The sequence below is a fragment of the Taeniopygia guttata genome, chromosome 1 (genome assembly GCF_048771995.1).
Source record: "Taeniopygia guttata chromosome 1, bTaeGut7.mat, whole genome shotgun sequence".
Classification (NCBI taxonomy): domain Eukaryota; kingdom Metazoa; phylum Chordata; class Aves; order Passeriformes; family Estrildidae; genus Taeniopygia; species Taeniopygia guttata.
The window spans coordinates 3,653,340-3,671,782 of record NC_133024.1 but is presented as its reverse complement, the minus strand read 5'-3'; positions in this window follow the sequence as shown (position 1 = coordinate 3,671,782).

Below are 18,443 nucleotides of genomic sequence, written 5' to 3'. Positions count from 1 at the left end.
TCTAGCTCATCCTGAGCTGCATGAGAGCTCTTCTTCTTCTGACACAGTACGAGACTCTCATTAAAAATGACAGCAACACTGAGAACCATGGAAGGCTTTAAAAGCAGATGGCTTGACACTTACTCACTACCCAGTGTGTTTTATCCCATACATGCAGCAGCTCTGGAAACTATGCTGTAGTTATATCCTAGATATAATCAACTGAAAGAACAAGGAATCCTCTCTGCTGCCAGAGAGGTGCAGTCCCTCCTTGACTGTCCCATTACTTTCCTCAAAGGAGCCTATCATGTCCAGAACTCTTTCATATTATGTTGCTTCTTTTTTTTTTTTTTTTTTTTTTTTTTTCCCTTTAATCGTACCTGAATTTATGAACTCAGGGAAGAATTTGAAAGAAAAGGGATGTAATAAGTTGAAATTGCTTCTTTTCAACTATTTCAGCAGTCTAATATCCTCAGGATACAGGTCTGTAAGTCTAGAACAAATCTGAGAAACATTTGCTCCATAAACTCTGCAACAAGCTGGTCCACTCTGGCTTACTGATATTTCACTGCATTATTAATCTGAAACAAAACACTAAGAGGTATTTCTGGGCATCATCTGGACAGCATGTTGCATTCCACCAGCTCCACACATCTTACCCTGTCTTTAATACACAGTGCCTGCATGAGCAGTGGCACATCAAATAACCTGCCTGTGGCCGAGCAGGACTTTGAATAACATCTTCACACTCAATTTTCATTGTGTAATTGACAGACAATTAGGAATAGACAGATAAGTAAATATTCAGGCTCTTTGCTTTTAGTTGAAGTGAGAGAAACAATTCAGAATTTTCTGATGAGATCCATTCTTGGCTTTGATGCTTAGCAGTTTTTATTTAAGGAGCTAGCTGATTTATTAGTTCCCTAGTCCTGTGGAGAGATTTAACAAGAATAATTTTATGAGCCTGTGTTAGTGACAGGTGCAATCTCTTAGTTTAATTTTCCAACTAAAGATATTTCCACTGCTGGAGCCCCACTAATCAGGTATTTGATTTTCGATATCAGCATCATTTGAAACAACATCGAATGGGCTTCTTTCCCCCGAGTTGTAAATAACTAAGAGAGAAATAGGGCTTAGCAGTTATGTGAGCCATGACTCAGCTCTGTTGCCCAAATTAGAAGAGTGTTAGTTCCATTAAATAAACAACCAATTTGGCCAGTTTTCCTGAGCCCTCCCCGCAGCTGAAAGCATGTGTAACAATAAAGGAGTGAGGAGACACAGCATACTTTGCTTTCTAAGGAAATATATATAACTTCAATCTGACAATCAGAACCTTGCTCAGGAAAGGCTGAACATTCCTCCCATGCCCAGTTACAGGAGTATTTTTCCACTAGAAAGGAAGTTTAAAAATGAAATATTGCATTAGAGAAATTTTATCCTAGAATTCCTAGTGGGTTTTGCTTTTTCTTAAATCTGTACTAGTGCATTCCCTGTAGTATTCCATCTATATGACCATTGAGGAAAGATTTGCATGATCTTTATTGTTAAATTTGACAAACCTAATGCACTACATTTCCAGGTTTTTCTTCCCACAGGCAAAGAAACTGGACAAAAAGAAAATCACTCAAACAATTTCAAAAATATTCTATGCTTCTGTCAAAATTGCTGAATTAACTTCATTTATACATTAGATTTTCCCTGTACTTTGCTCTCAACTTTTATAACATATTTTTTCTTAAAGGTAAAATTAATCCACATTTTCCACTCAAGAAAAACATAAAATTGCATAATTCAAAGCAATGGCCTCTTCAGTGTTTGGGATGGCAGAACCAAACAGGTTTGACTAAGATTTCCAAGATGCAAGACCAAAAAGTGCCTTATATTTCTTAAGTTTAATAGTTTGCAAATCAGGAACCCGATATTCAAATTTAGCTGCTACTTTAGCTTGTCTTTTTCTTTAATACATAAACACAGTCACTTGATTAAATTAAGACTTCTTTCCATCGCGCTCTTAAGACACTTTTATCATATTCTGTTGCTTAGACACTGGAAACAAGAATACCTTGTCCCAGTTAGGAAAATTTAATAGATTCGACTAAGCATTTCTCTGCCTTCCCTGCATCTGGTAAGAAATTAAATTCTTTGCTACTTGTTCTGAACATGCTGCATGCCTTTTTCACAGGCTCAGAGTTACATCACTCAGCAATACACAGAAGGAACTGGGGGCCACTGCTTTTCCATGGCAGTTCTGAGTCGTTTGGGGACATCATGCAAACCTATTTATCCTGTTTGAAAAGACAGTGTTGGATCTTCTCTCCTGCATGTTCTGATTTGGAAGACAGATGCCAAACGGAGGCACTGGAATCAATTTAAGAATGCAGCAAAAAGGACATTTGGAAAAAGCTGAAAGGAAAATCACATTTATGGGTCTCTGTCTCTCCTTTAATTGCAATCACCAGTCAAGTTCCTAATCAATGCACATAAATTGTCACAAGACTTCCAGGGCTGAACTTTTGAAGCTGCAGCTTGGGGTTTACAAGGACTTCATAAAGAATTAACACTTATCACTATTAGGTTTTTTTTTTCCCTGAAGTTTTCCATTAGTATTCCACCTCGAGGTTGCCCAATGCATTAATCTTCTTTAAAAATTGAAACATTAGACTATAAAATCAGACAATCTGTGTGCCTATTCATAATCTTGTGTTGCTTTTCTGTATCCTTTCCGAAAAACCTGTAGGTGAACTCACTGACCAGGTCTGTTGGTTTCATGGCTGTCTCAGCTCTGCTTTACTCTTCAATAACCAAATGTTTGCCAGCTGCTAACCTGGCCTTGAAAACACAGCTACCTTATCCTACTTTTTTCCCACTCCCCTATAAGTTTTGGCTCAATTTCAAAGTAAAAACTCTTTACCCAGGTTTACTCAAGTGGGTATCCATTCAGGTTGTTTCAACTTGCCAGATCTTTACTCTATTAATTTGTCTTTTCCAACTTGAATCCTCAGTTGTAATAAATACTTACTTTATTGCCACCATCTAACAGTAGGTATGTGATTCCTTTGCAATCTGAAGAAAAAAAACATTTTGAGTTTGCTGTGGTATTACTCCCACTTTGAAGAAACAACTTGCATCTCCAGAGACCTAGAATTTCACTGGATTATTGTTCTTTTATCTTTCCTTCTGAATGCATTACCAGATTCTTATTGCATTAATTTTCATTTTGTTCCCCATAGTCATGCCTCCTTACAGAAAAGTAGAAATTAAAGGTATGTTGATTTCAATGCAAGTAGCTGTTTCTAAATGTATCTCATCTTCTTCATATTAAGGTAAATGCATTGCTTCATTTAGAAGGTAAAGCACATAATTTAGGAAGGTTTAATAGGTGGGAACTGTAAAGTCCATTTGAATTTCATATTTGTGCTTCCCCCTGAACTAGCTTAATTATGCTAACATCTGAAGGCAGTGCCCGCTTACAAAAGCCAGCTAATGAAATACTGATATTCAACTCCTACAGAATAAGCAACAGAAAATTTCTCTCAGAGCAAGTATATAGAAAAATTTCAGTTAAGAACCTTCATATAAGCCCATTTCTCAATAAAAGCCTCCTTTAGTTTGGTGATTCTAGTCTAACCATACTACTTTAAAAGACCATTCTGTACTTTTTCCTCTTTAGTATTACCTTCAGATTATAGCCTTTATGTTCTGTACTTCTCATGCTTGAGAGAGTTGTGGAATGACTTTAAGAAGATGACCCTTTAGAAAGTCAGTAAGCTTTCAGAAAAGCCTGCTAGTATTATGCTAACTTCAGCCTATAATGAAAGATTATAATGGTGTTTTAGCAGCAAGGAGGTGCTACAAGCTAGGATGGAAAAAAATATACCCAAATCCTACTTTCCTACCCAAAACCCTGTGTTCCCACTGTGGCAAATAGCATGACCAGAAAGGAAGATAAACACTTTTTGGTGACCATGTCAAGTTTTAGACAGTAAAAGCCACGTGCAAGTTAATGTTTTTTATAAACTGGGCCCAACTTCTATTTTAGTTCAGAATCTTCAATTATATTAAGTAATACTGAAAATTTTTGTTGTAATTCAAATGTCTTAAAAGCTGTTTCATGATTTGTGTACTGTGTCCTAAAAGCTAACATTTTTCAGTCAAACAAAATAAAAAAATCTTTTGCTTTCTAGCTTAAAAATTTAACTGATGTACCTGTTGCTCAATATTACAGAAGTACCAAGATATTCTTTGCCATTTATAAATATATCAAAATCACCAAAAATAGAATACCCAGAAATCAGGGAGCTACCATAGATGTAATCAACAGAAAGAACAGTGAAGGAATCCCAAGCACACCATTAATAAAACATGATTTCAATTTTATTGTAAAAAAATTGACTCATCTTTACAAGTTAGAAGATTTAAACAGAATTCAGGGAGGCTCACCATAATGCATTTGCCTATCAAAACATGAGCTTTTTAATCAAAACCTCCTCTTAGATATGATTACACTGATTTATAACCAGATTGGAGCTGACCAAGGGTTCAAGGTGGGTCAGCTTAAGCTGTAGACATGTAGGAAGCTGTTGCAAAGCAAGTTAAGCACACTACCTTTGGCCCCTGTTATCTCAGGCACAGGCTAATTGAACAGCACTTCCCTGAGCTCTGAGTCTTTCTCTCAGGTGGATGAGAAATATATGAAGGGGGCAAGGTTTCCAAGAGATAATCAGCCATTAGGTGCCAGACAACTGTAACTTAGAAGGAAATGAGAAAAATTACTCCAACCATGAGAACACACAGTTACAAAGTGAAGTTTTAGGAGAAATAGAGAGGAGCCAGGGCTAAAAAAGAAAATGCCAAAGTAAGATGAGATCTGTGGTACAAAAATTGTCAAAATGAAGTGTTAGTTATTCATCATTATACTGGTGTGTTTGGCTCCTGTGAAAATTAGTAGACAAAGGAACTGAATCTCCTGTAAGATAAGAAATAGACCATGCAACGTGCAGATTGTTAATTATAACAGCAATGATGTAGTGTCACAATGCAGTATTGTCAGCTGTCTTCCTAAAAGAAGGTAAATGTGGGAAGTTGTAGCAGAATGCCAAGCATCCCTCTCTCTAGGAAAGGGGAATCAGTCCCTGACAAGCTTTTAAGAGTATTTCCTTGGCATACTAATACCTGCCAAGCAGCATTTGAAAAATCTGTTTGCTTCCATAGCAATGAAAACCTATGACCCCAGACAAATGGGAGCTTTAAAACTGGAGCTGGGGTTCCATGCTAAAAGACATGCTGCAGTCGAGTTAGTCATTTATTTCCATGGCTAAGGGATGTCTCAAATGGAAATAATAATTGGAGATTAATGTTGGCTACATATTTAGGTTGTCCCTAAGCAAAAAAGTACTTTGAGGCACTTTTTTCAATGTTTCCAAGATGTGATCAAGAACTTGATCCCTTGTGCCCAAGAATAAACACAGTTTAAAGCTCACCTGGCGTCCTATTACCTGGGGTAACATAGCCAGCAAAGTCCACCTCACTGGCATTCACTGTTTCTGGAGAAACAGGAGTTGTGAAGAAAATTACTTTGACTGCTTGCAATCTCAGACAATAAGAGAATGACAGGGCAGAGGAGTTTTCTCACCCAACTATGTCAGCAGGTGCATTGAATGCCAGGATCTGGAGCAATATTTTTCCAGGTGAACACTTCCCTCTGTTGTCTCATAAAGGCAATTAGTCAAAAGATCTCCAGGAGGCAAAGAACATCAGCATATCCTGTGAGGACTCAAAAACTTCATGCCTGAAGGACTTCGAGTATCAATAGTCCATGAGTAAAAAACAAGGGTTTAATTAACACTTAATTATTTCTTGACGTAGTTAAGTGGAAAAAACCACTATCAGCAATTGACATTAAAGTATAATACTCTCCAGACATCAAAAATGAAGAAACTATGCAAGTTCTGGTGCTGTCTTTATTTCTGAAATAAACTATACATGTGATGCACTTTAAACAATTCCCTATGCCAGTTAATGAGCTGGGTTGCACAGTTGTCTGTACATCTCATAACTAGGTTAGTAATTATTCTGCTGCTTTGTTACAGCTGAACATTATGTGTTATGTGATAGGTCTTTGTCTTGATTTAGTCTAACAATTTTAATAGCAACATAAAATTTAATGTATCATACCCCTTGATGAGAATATAATACTGTTTTACAGGAAAGTAGGTCCCAAAGTTGCTAATGACAGAAGAAAAATACCAATTAAATTCTTCATCTTTTTGTCCTATTATACTACTTTGCTTTTTGTGTATGTGTTAACGAGATGCTGGCTGACGGAAAATTCTGATTTTAAAATGTTACTTGGTTAAACAAGCATACTCTTTTCTAACTGACAAATAAGAAGTTGCTTTTATTAGGAAAAGATACCACTCAAAAACTGCAGGAAAGGACAATTTTTAGATTAAAGAAATAGAAAATTATTCAGACTAGCAGAAAAGAGCAAGAAAGATGGATTGCCTGGGGAATAATTCATGCATGTTCACCACTATTTCTGACATTTTGGCCTGGTTGCTTTCAAGTCAGCCTTAGCAACCTGTAATCACACACTCTTTTTTTAATACAGCAACTACTCTTTTTCCTCTCCACAGCCCAGGGTGAGTGTAGTTGCAAAACTCAGCCTAACATTCAGATATTTTAAAATTATGACTATAAATGTAATGCACTACTTTGCTAAAGAAGTCTTGAAATTATTACAATTACTGTCTTCAAGTTCCAAAGACATTAAAACTGGAAAAAACTTCTTAAATTTTATATATATGTACATATATATGTACATATATATATATATATATATATATATATATGTAAATATATATATATAAAGATTACATTTAGAACAAACTAAAAACAATAAAAACACAATGTCAGGAATAAGTATCATATAAAATAAATAAAAAGTGAAAATAAGTAAAAATAATAAAAAATAAATAAAAATTTAAGATCAAACATATGTGCAATACCTAATTTTTGAATGCACTGTGCTTCAATCAGCTGTCCCTATTTTTCATTTACTTCCTTTTGCAAGGGCTCAGAGGAAAATTAAATGAGGGGAGAATGTCAGACCTTTGCTTCAAAGGATAATTTTCCAATGGCAATAGCAAATCTTTGTCATTTGCAAGATAATATATTAAAGTTCGAGCTGGAGTATTTGAAAGTAATTTTTCAAAACCTGCTTTCATCACAAAGACTTGGAAAATGAATCATGTCAATGGAGGGAAAATCTAACCTGAAAAATATTTTGGTGAAATTTATAAAGTTTAAGAATTGCTAAGCTTGGTATGCACTAGTTGAATAAGAAAAATTTCCTTATTCAGATAAAATTAAAATTTGCATTTAAGCTAAAGAGGGAAAACCAAACAAAGTGACTTATTCAAGGGGTGCTTACTTCTACAATTCGTGCTATGTAGTAGATGCTACTGCCATGAGCATGAAATGAATAAATGACATCTCATTAACTGTATGCTTCTCAACAAGTAAAGTGAGTTCAGTTAATGAAAACTTTGCACCAAGTGGAAGCCAAATATTCACCTCTTGCAGCACAATCAAGTCTGAGAGACCTTATGTGAATCTCCCAGTGGCAGAAGTGCGGTGCATAAAAATACATAGCACACACAGTTAGTAGCTTTAGGAGCTTTGGATTGTGTAGAAGTTACAGGGACATTCACAGCAAGGAATTGCTGAAGTGGCTTCCTTCCATGTTGCTCACTGAGAACCAAATCAAATATGAAATAGTTATGAACCTTGGCTTTGCCTTTTTCTTTTCCTTTTGTGTTTTTATTGATTTGGTATCCACATATGATCATGGTTAAAGACTGGATGCTGAGCAGGCCCTTTCTCTGCCTGTGGTCCTGCGTCTCTTGACTTATCTCTGTTGACTCAAGTCTAGTGAGTTTGTAAAATACTGTGTGCAGACTTTAAATCTACGATTAGGCTCATGGAAACTATATTTTTCCAGTTTCACACGAGTCACTGAAAGAGTTAAAGGTGATGCATTCAATGTTTTGTACTGAAGTAGTTGTGTAAAGTCTGTGTAGACATTCCCAAATCTGCTCTTATCCTAAATTATGCCCTGGAGTAGCATTGTTTAGATTTGTATTTAGTAATTTGTGTGTTCCTGTCAGGAGAAATAACTGTGTTGAAGAGGCTTTTTTTGTTTGGGAGACATGGAAGCTAGAATAAATTTCCTGTGGTACATGACTTTCCTCAGGTACTCTCCAACTAGCATGACCTCTTCAGTGATTCAGATGTATGTGAAACTTATGACATAAACCCCTTGTAATTATGGCTCCAGATATATATATTTTTTTTAACTATAATGACTGTTGTAGATGTGGAGGTGCTTTAAGTGGAAGAATTTTTGGATTGGTAGACAAGTAGATAGCTATGAGATACTGTCAGTATGTAATCTAATGGGGACCAAGATTTATTTTTATCTTGGAGAAGCTTGCAGGAGGCAACCCTAGATCCTGAATGAATGAGCTCCTCTTTTCAGCAGTAAGAAATTACTGATGGAATAAATGTATGCAAAACTTAGGGCTTTTCAAAAGCAGATTTCACCAGGTCTGCTGGAGCTCCCAAGCCTGACTTGGGCACAGTTGATCCTGTTGCCCCATCCTCAGGTTGCTCAGAGCATAATTTTAGCCCGAGGGATGGCAGGAATGTGTTCTTGGGGAGATGGGTCTGTGCAGGGTTACAGATACACAGTGCTCCTGCATGATCCTGCCACAGGCTTGATGTTCTCAGCTTGTGTTGGCAGATATTAGTTTAGTTACACAGCTCATTTTCCTCCCTTTCTCCTCCTTTTTGTGTATAGGTACAGGCTCTAGGTTTAAATTATTTCTTTCCAGAAATATTTGTCATATGAAGTCTCTCCATTGGCAGGGTCCATCAGGAAATATCTAGACAGAGATAGATTTTTCTCCTGCAAGCTCTTAACTTCTAAGTTCCTGAGACAAAATCAAGAAACAGAAGTGGAAACCAATAGCTGGAAATGTAAGACATGAATTATTCTCATGCCATGGATCCTTTGTTGAAGCTTGAAGAGGTGGATCTTTTACATCATGCATCATTTTTTCTTCTGAACAATAGAATGAGCAGCAAAAAAATAATCAGTTCTGCTTCCAAGTGAGGTGTCTTTTGATGCGAGGTGCTCTTAGCTGAATGCTCAAACATGTTCCCAGATGATAAAAACACAGATCAAAAATCTTACAGAGAAATGAACTAGAAAGCCCTTAGGACCAGAGTAAATACTATCTGACTATAAAACTAATTCTGATAGGTTCCTTTCAACTTTAATTACTTTAAGACTATTATCCACGTAACAAGCTTCTCTGGCATTTCTAAAGAACAGGTATATTTAATAAATGAAGAAATTAATAAAAAATATTCCCTAATAACATTCATTAGAAAATTTAAGCTATAAGAACACCAATAAAGCTTCTGCTGTATCTCACACAGACAGCAATTAATGAACAGTTATCTTAAGTCTGAATTAGCAAGCAGCTTTTGCTTTCTTGAATGCGACACCTGAGGCACCATTTCAGTGAAGGAGGATGTCTTATACATTTCGGAGTAACTGTCCTCAGTCTGCAATTTGAAAACCATGCTGCTATTAATTAATGAAGTACTGGTGTCAAAAGTATAACAGATATGGAAATGAACATAGTGAAATAGTACATGAACCAAAAGAAAAGCAAAAGAAAAGCTACAGAAATGTGCATTTGGATTAATTATTTTCTTTGAAGAACTCCACAAATTAAATAGTGCATGAAGTCACTTGCTGTCACACAGCTTACCACATTGAAAGGTCTGCAGTAAAAATGAAGTTTTTTGTCTGCCTTTGCACACCTCCCTAAACACTGTCTTTCTGGACTGATTTCTGTCAAGGCAACTCTATTCTCTAGGATAGATGACACATGGAAGAAATATTTCTATTGTATATCAAAGGAACCAAAAAGAATTAACATTTCTGTATTCTATTTTTTTACTAAGCTGTACTTAAATTCTCTGCCTCTTCCCTCTTATAAATGGGCAGGTTCCTGTACTGCATCTCATCCACAGCCAAAGCTTAAGGCATGCAGGACTTTAGTGCTAATTAAATATGTTTTGAAAACTGTTCCCTATATGAAACACTGTCCCTAGATAGCAAAAATGATTTGACTTGTAAGGAAATGTTAGCTGCATACAGCAAGAAACTCTTCAATTAATTAGGTACCTTATGTTGTAAATGCAAAGATAAATAACTTATGTTGAAAATGCACAGATAAATTCTTGAGTTAATACTTTGATCAGTTAAATGCTGATAAAAAGTGTCTTAAGTAAACTGTTGAGACAATGTGATGCTTAATATCATTTGGATCAGTTACATGTGTTTTGCTTCAAGCCTAAAAGTAAATAACCTCTCACCTCTCGGTTTGATAACCTTTCTCCTCAACAAAAGGCCATTTAAGATTGTTGCTTTTCCTCCACTTTGGTCCCTCTTGGAAGTAAGACAGACTTCAACTCTCCTTTTTGTGGGCTATCTAAGACTCATCCAGGAAAGGTCCGTTCAGGGCAAGGCAGAGGGATGAAAAGGTTTCCATGACCTTTTCATCCCTCTGCTTTGCTGTGGTGGCAGTGGTGTTTTGTCACTGGGCTATATAATTAGGAACTCCTTCACTTCATCAGATCTCAGGCACCCTGTGGGGCTAGTAACAAACTGAACCAAGTTTCCAAGGAAAGCCCTCTCTCCTGTGTGTAATGTCTTAATTAAAAAATTAAGTCATTCTGAATTCTGACTTGGACAGGTTTAACTTGGATCACAAAGAGACATGCAAAAAGAATTGCTTTCTTCTGTAAGAAAACTCCAAAATGAACTGGAAAGCTGTATTAATCTTCCCCACTGGGGAAAGGCTCCTGAGTGTTGAGAGAGAAAACTCTAGCATGACTGGGCACTACAGTATAATTTGTATACATTTCACAGTTATTGAGAAAAATTGTGAAAAGAGGAAAAATTAGTACCCTACTTCCACAACTGCATTTTTGTAAACTGCTAATTACAAGATGCTAAAGAATGAAGATGGAGGTCAATCAGCTTTAACCAAGATATTTTTTTTTGTCAGATATAGTCCTTTATAGTTAGAGACTGATTTTGCAAAAGAAATTGAAATGACAGTTTCCTCTTTAACAGAGAGCAAGTAAGAGTAATGAAACTGATTGTGAATACTATTGCTAATCAGTCCTGGATGGAAGTAATTTTTGTGCTTATGTAGTTGACAAAATGCAGGTCTGGTCCAACAAAACCTGTAAACCACCCTTGGGAGTCCTGTTAGCCAGGATGGTAGCACTGCAGTTTCCATTGCTTCCTCCACTCTCTGCCACCCATACTGAGAGTCAGGACAAATTTACACTGAGTTATTAATAAAGAAAGAAGATACAATAATTGCAACCAACTAGAGACCTACAGATTATCACCCTTACATTTTAGGCCTTTTTTTCCCCCCATAAAATATTACTGCTATCAATGGGAAAATATTTAATATTCAGAAGAATAATATAACATAAATAGAAAAAAAAAAGTCCTTTTAAGAGGATACTTTGGAAAAAAAACCTGTATACTCAAATATCTACAAGGTGAGGAGTATACACAAAGAATGAATTAAAGGTTAATAGTAAAGGTTAATTTCTCAACTTCTGCCTATTATGTGAAAGAACACAGTAATTTACACCAAATAACAGGGAAATAATGCCCTGAAAAACACAACTAACACGTCCATGCTAAAGAACACACAGATTTCCTCCAGTCTGGGTGCTGAGGTCACCTTAAACAGAGTTGGCTATGGAAAGACCTGCAGTCAGTAACATGTTCAGCAGTAGATTATGGAGATTTACAACTCATGTACACATTTTTTCGTGCTCTTCACGTGCAGCAAGTGATGTGGGAAGCAGTGGACCCACTCCTTTTGGTCCTATCTACACTGGCAAATCTGTAAGGTTGAGCTCAAGTGTGGTAACGAATCATGTGGGAAAGTGGAGGGAGGAGTAAACGTCAAAGTTATAACAAATTAATTGTGGCAAGCAAAGAACAGAAATGATAGAAAAAGCTAATCTAGGGCAAGAACTTGCAATCTGGGGAATTGCTACAGATTGGAGAAAAGGTCATGAAAATGCCGAAACAGAAACTGTGTATGGCACTACAAAATGTAAATATGATGTTGCAGCTGTGGAATTCTAGGGCTTGCAGGACTAAATGTTTTTACCTAGTGTAACCTAAATGTTATTAATATTTGGTTGGACTAATAATTTCCTTTTCCCTAACCAAAAGGTCATCTGCCCTCGGAAGTCACATTTTAGAAATTTTACTCTCAGGATTTATTTTTAACAGTATTGTATTATTTTTTTAAGGCAAAGCACAATTTCTGAAGAAACAGTTTAAGATGAAGGAGATAAATGTATTTCAATTGAAACCATTTGAGTAAGATTGGCCCAACTGGGGTGCATTAAGTTCCCCTGATGCAATACAACTTGCTTTCTGTATACATACAGATGGGCTAAGTTTTGGTGTCATCAATATGACAGGTTTCTAAATCTAGAAATGTTTTTCTAAGTTTGAGGACAAAACATTGGGAATTTAAGGGTTTGATAAGATTCACCATGTGTTTTTGTGATCAGGAGACTTTAAATAGTAGTTCTGATGAACTTTCTATATAGTTTTATATAGTTTCTATAAAGTTCCAATGAGCTTTCTAATTATGACAAGGGTTTTCATTTTTCCCATTTTCCCAAAGACAGTGAGCAAGCTTTAGTGAGAGATGTGTCATACGTATAAGAACAATTGCAACCCAGCAAAATATTTATAAGAATTTTGTTGCCAGCACAACTGAGGCAGGTGAGAAGAATTAGGCAGTGTATCTGTACAGGCTGAGGAAAGCTGGAACTCAGCTGGATCCCAAGAGGCCTCATATTTGCTATTGGTCAACTAAAAGCTTGGGTTTTGAACTACATCCCTATTTTGTTAGTGTATATTTCATCTATCTCTCAGTTAAAGGGAGGAAGATGAAAGAAAAACTACATGAGAATAACTTAGAAAAGGTTGAAAACAGGGCAGTTAAGGAAGGCAGGTTATAAAACTAATGTCCCTGTGTCTCTCTTGCTGTGCAAATGCAGTTTGCTCCTGGATCTCTTGAAAAAGCTCAAGCAAGAACACAAGATCAGACATTTCAAGGAATCACGTATAAGGAAATTGTTTAAATGAACCTAAATGAAGTTAGCTTTGCTCTGTTCAAAGCTTGAGAGCTTCTCTTTCGGCCTCCATGAAAGCTTTAAAATGTGTGTCAGGTTGCCATGGCATTAGGCAGCAATTGAGCTGAGCTACTCATTCTGGTTTTATTCTTGGTTTTACTTGCTATGAGCAGCCATTTTTCTGCTTGACAGGCATAGATATACTAGAGCCAAGAATCACACGAGGACTTAGTAAAACAGAAGGCTGGAAGATGAGTACTCATGACCATTGATGACTTCTTGAGGTATTTAACTGGGGGACCAAAAGGTCTTAAGGGGCCAGGTAAAAGGCACCTAAAAGAAGAAAAACAAATTAAGGCATGGGTAATGTCACCTCTGCTCTATGTGGCTTGCCTGAAAATGTAGCGTGCTGACATGAAGAGTAAGTGAATTAAGTAAGGCTCCAGCTGGCAGGGGGTGGCTGCTTTTCTCCTTTCTCCACCAGGTTTTAAATGACTCAAGCATTTGGCCTCACCCTGAGGTTCAAAGGCTATGAACCTGAGTGAGTATACATTTTATGTGAAAATACTTGAAAAGCAAAGCCCTGAGTCACAACAGTGAGACAGAGTGACAGGTGCTTGTTTCCCCAAATCCTTGCTCAGTCTTGTGTTTCTCACTGATGATATTTTCAGGGGGACTGCTAGGAGTGCCCAGCAGAGACCTGGTGGTAGAATAGCAGAAGATATTCCTCAGTTTTGATCTTTTATAAATGCTTAACACAAAAGTAAACTTTCTTTGTTAAAATTTTGGTATAAAATTCATTGGTATGACTCATACTAGCCCCAAGGCTTTCAAAAGCCTTTGGAATACACTAATAGGAGAACTCTCACTGCATCCAGAAGTTGACTCTTTGCTTAAGGTTTCCTAATCCCTGCAACAGCTGCAGCTTCAGTACTTGAGGGGGTCTCTTGTTGACCTACTGCACAACATATTGCACAGGCAAAAAATGCTACTTTTGTATATTTGTGTGCCTTTTATATTTACACTGTAGGAGAGGGGCTGCACGTGCTTGACCAATATGTGATAAATAGCTGCAGAAGCTAGTTCAGTGTGGAGGGAGCCGTGAAAATATATTCTGGTTGGGAATATTGTGACAGCTACGATAAAGATGTGTTACTTAACTACCTTTGAGCATCTGGCTCTTCCCACAGGGTACTTTGTTTGGGAATATGATCTCTACAAACAGCTTCTTATTTCATGCCCGAAGAGTAGTAACTGAACGCGCTCAGACAAATTTACCATGAAAGTATTGTATTCCTTTTATCTTTGGACAGAGGAAATTCTTCAGGCAATGTTTCCTTTGATGGGTAAATGCCAACCCAGCAGACTGCTGCTGCAGCAGAGATGAAGCTGTAGGTATCTGTCTCTTCTGTCTTGACAGTATGGCCTAAGCCAGAGATGTATGAAATTCATTCTCCAAGTGCCTTGGCAGTGCCAGCCAAGTGACACCAATTGTTGCAATGCTGTTGTCTAAATCTAGGGAGAGGCAAGGAGGCATGCTCATAGCACACAGCCTGTGAGATGGTCAAAGGACTGTAGTGGGAACCCAAGTAAACAGGAAAAATCCTCATTGTCAGGGGGCTCAGTTTGCTTGCTTTTATCAATTCCCTGAGATTTGGCCTGCAGAACAGCAGCACTTCTGCCACCCAGCTAAGATTGGTGCTGTAAGAATAAAAGCATCATGAATCACAGTCAAAAGTCTAAATAGCAAGAATTTGGGATTAATAATCCCTATCGTTTATGGAAGTATGGATCTCTTTTTCCAAGGTCTGCTGAAGGTGTCCATCTTGTCATGACAAGCAGTCACATTCTTTTTTAAGCATGATTATCCAAATGTAACAATTTATTCTTGCTATAAAATATATTTTTCCAACCTTACCCAAAGACACAGATATTTGCCAGGAGAGATACTCTGTACATAGGTAAAGTATTATATTTTCCTACTTTCTTGCACCAATGCATTGCTCATACTGGTTAGGAAATCTTTATGGAGTTTACCCTCCACAAAGGCTTCAAACCAAAACTGAGTCACGGTTCTGGGTTTAGGGTCCTTGTAAACCCAAAATATTTAAAAATCAGAAGGACGGGGAGAAGTGAAAAATGAATATGTGCCATTGGCCCTTAAATTATTTAACCTGTTTGATAAAAGTTAGGGAGTATATCTGTTGGTAGTTAAACATTTGACAAGTAATTTCTAATGAAAAGCAAAAACAATGATTTTCTGAACTCCTGTTTTGGGACAATGAAACACAGCAATGCAGAAAAACATTATAGATTATGTTTTTCTATCAGGTTTGATAGGAGTGACAATACTCCTAACACACAAAAGCTTCAGAGAGCTCCTGGCTGAGCTGAGAGGAAATAACTTGTCTTTTTTGGAATGTAGAATTGCAGCCCATCAGTAACTATTGATCTGCTTCCTCAGTCAAAAATCTGCATCTCACAAGTGTGTTCATAGCTAAAGCTGAAGTGAAATATTAGAAGCTTTGTGATAGCAGATGACAAGAATCAGATGTACAACATAAACTGATTTTGCAGAGAAAATACCAGTTCTCAACAGATGGTATTATGTCCTGTTATCTATACTCATGCTGGTTGTCAGAAATGTATCAAAATCTGGTACCCAAAACCATGGCAAAAGTGGTGGGCACACTGCTACAAATCCATGAGAAGGTAGCATGTGTGCTAATTGTACTGCAGGAACAGTAGACCTTTAATTAATAAAAATATGCTAGTTCATTTCAGGATGAGCTGTGAGTCCACCAGAAACACCTGAACTCATACCCATGGGTGGAACACTTCTGCCACAGAGCCAATAAAAACTGTTTTGTGTTATGTCATATAAAAGACCCAGAACCTCTTCGTGGTGCTCTCAAAACTTACAGGAGAATTGGGCACTGGAAAATGAAGCACTTGACCATCCCTCAATAACTCACCATAGCTGGGCATTTTAAATGTACTATGTGTTGTTGGTTTTGAGGGATAACTTTCCCTGCCATTATTGTAATCTGTGTTTTAGGACTCAGAATCCTTCATATCCTTAGGTGAAAAAGAAGAGCACCTCTGAATACCATCAAAAACATTAAAATGACATTCAAACTGAATTTCTAGGCCAAATGCTCAGCTCTCTATCCCTTTTATTTCTTTATAATGTCAGACTGATAACTTGTATTTGAATGGATGGTCCAGTATATTAAAGGTATTTTAGGATACAAAAGCTATCAAAGTTAGGAACTCTGGCTCAGATACCAGAATCATCACAATTCAGACACCTTTGCAGAAATGGAAGCTGCCTCTTGTGGTTAAAGTCCTATGTGCTATAAATACAAAAGCTGAAAACCTGTGAATTTATACTGACTGTGAACAGAGTGATAAAAAGGTTTATATTAATCTGGATTTCCCTTTCAGATTGTTAGAGCCAGTGTGGCCTATTTTCAAGGACCCTGGCAAGACCTACTTAGCTGTGGCTGAGGTATCTGTGGCTGTAGACAAATATTGCTTGACACTTTCAGTTGTGATTATATTTCCATTTCAAAACAACATGGATAGCACTCAGTCACTCTTTTTTGTGGGTCTGTCCTGTACTTGGCATAGCCTGAAATCAAACTGAAAGCTTAAATTTAAACACTGGATATTCCACTTTCCATGCAAGAATGCCCTATATACATGTCTGCATGTGACAGAACCTCCCTTGCTCCAGCCAGCTGAATTTACTGTCCTCTTCATTAGCAGGAGAACTGAGAGTTCATTAGTTCAAATTATAATTAGTTTAATAGTTGAACTTTGGATTTATAATTTTGGTAACTAACAATAATAAAAATTATCAAATAAACCTCACTTTCTTTTTAATGCTGACTCAGAGCTTGAGAGATAAAACTTACATAGACACTTGAAATTTCCTAATGAATTTTTATTCTACCTTAGTGCAAATATCTTTACTGTGCCAAAGGATAGAAGTAAAATTGCACATTTGAAAAATCATTATATGGAATTGAAACCCAAGGAACTTCAAAATAGAGAGAGGAACTGGTTAATCTAACTGAAATGGAGGGAAAAGGTGGATGCAGATTTAAATTTATTTGAGAGGAAGTTGAAAAGTTTTTAAAATAGTAATAAAATAGTAATATCAGAAAAGACAGGCTTTTGAATCCAATGTCCATCTACAAACTTGAGGGAGCAAAAGTTAAGTTTCAACCCAGAGAGGCAAAGAGGTGACTGCTGTGGCTCCATCTGCAGCTTTTGTGTTTACACTCCAGGTCCTGCCTGAGCTGTGAGTGATTTTGGTTGTGTTGTAAAAAGCTGCACTGTTACAAGAATAAAATTTTGTTCTGGCATTGCCAAACACAGACACAGAAGGGAAAGGATGCAGTAATGAGGGTGCAGGTGGGGCGTGTTAAATGGGTTTGGAGCTGGGCAGGGTGGTGGCAGCAGAAGGACCCCCCTTGCATTATAACATTACCTTAAGGCTAACCCTGCATATTAAGCTGTCAAGTCTGAGAGAAAAGACACATAGGAAGTAATTTTTCTACTTGATGTGGCATGGTGGGATTGAGGAATGAAAGTGAAAAGCAAAATTAGATTCAAGCAGCAGTACTTAGGAGGTAATGTAGTAAAAATTGGAAGGGTGCTAGGAGCCTTTAGGAAAGAGATGAGGGTTCAGTAACACAGGCCATTATTTGTGTTCCTTGAAGTGTCTACATTTCTGTGATTCCACATTTTTCTCTGACATGTTTATTTCTATGGTACTTTAAAAAACTTACTGCCTTTGTAGCAGGTAAGAATTACTTACAGACATAAAAGCATCACAATTCAAAGTAGCCATTGAAACGACAGATAATGAACAAGAGAAGCAAATCTACCTTTGAAGAAGTCAACAAAAGGTGAGCAAATTATGTTAATTTTGTTAAACTGACAATACTTTTACTGACTCATAATGAAAAATTGGTATAACAGCAATAAGTATATTCAAACAAATGTTTTGATTGTTTCCTAATTAATTGGTCGACTTATCCAATATTTTTGGGTTTTTTGGACAGCCTTCAGAACACATTTAGCCTTGCAGTGGCATTCTTAGCCATCAATTTATTTTGACTATTCCTCATTTATGCAAGTTCTAGACTACTATATAAAAACAAAATTTGAAATCCTTACGTTTAAGA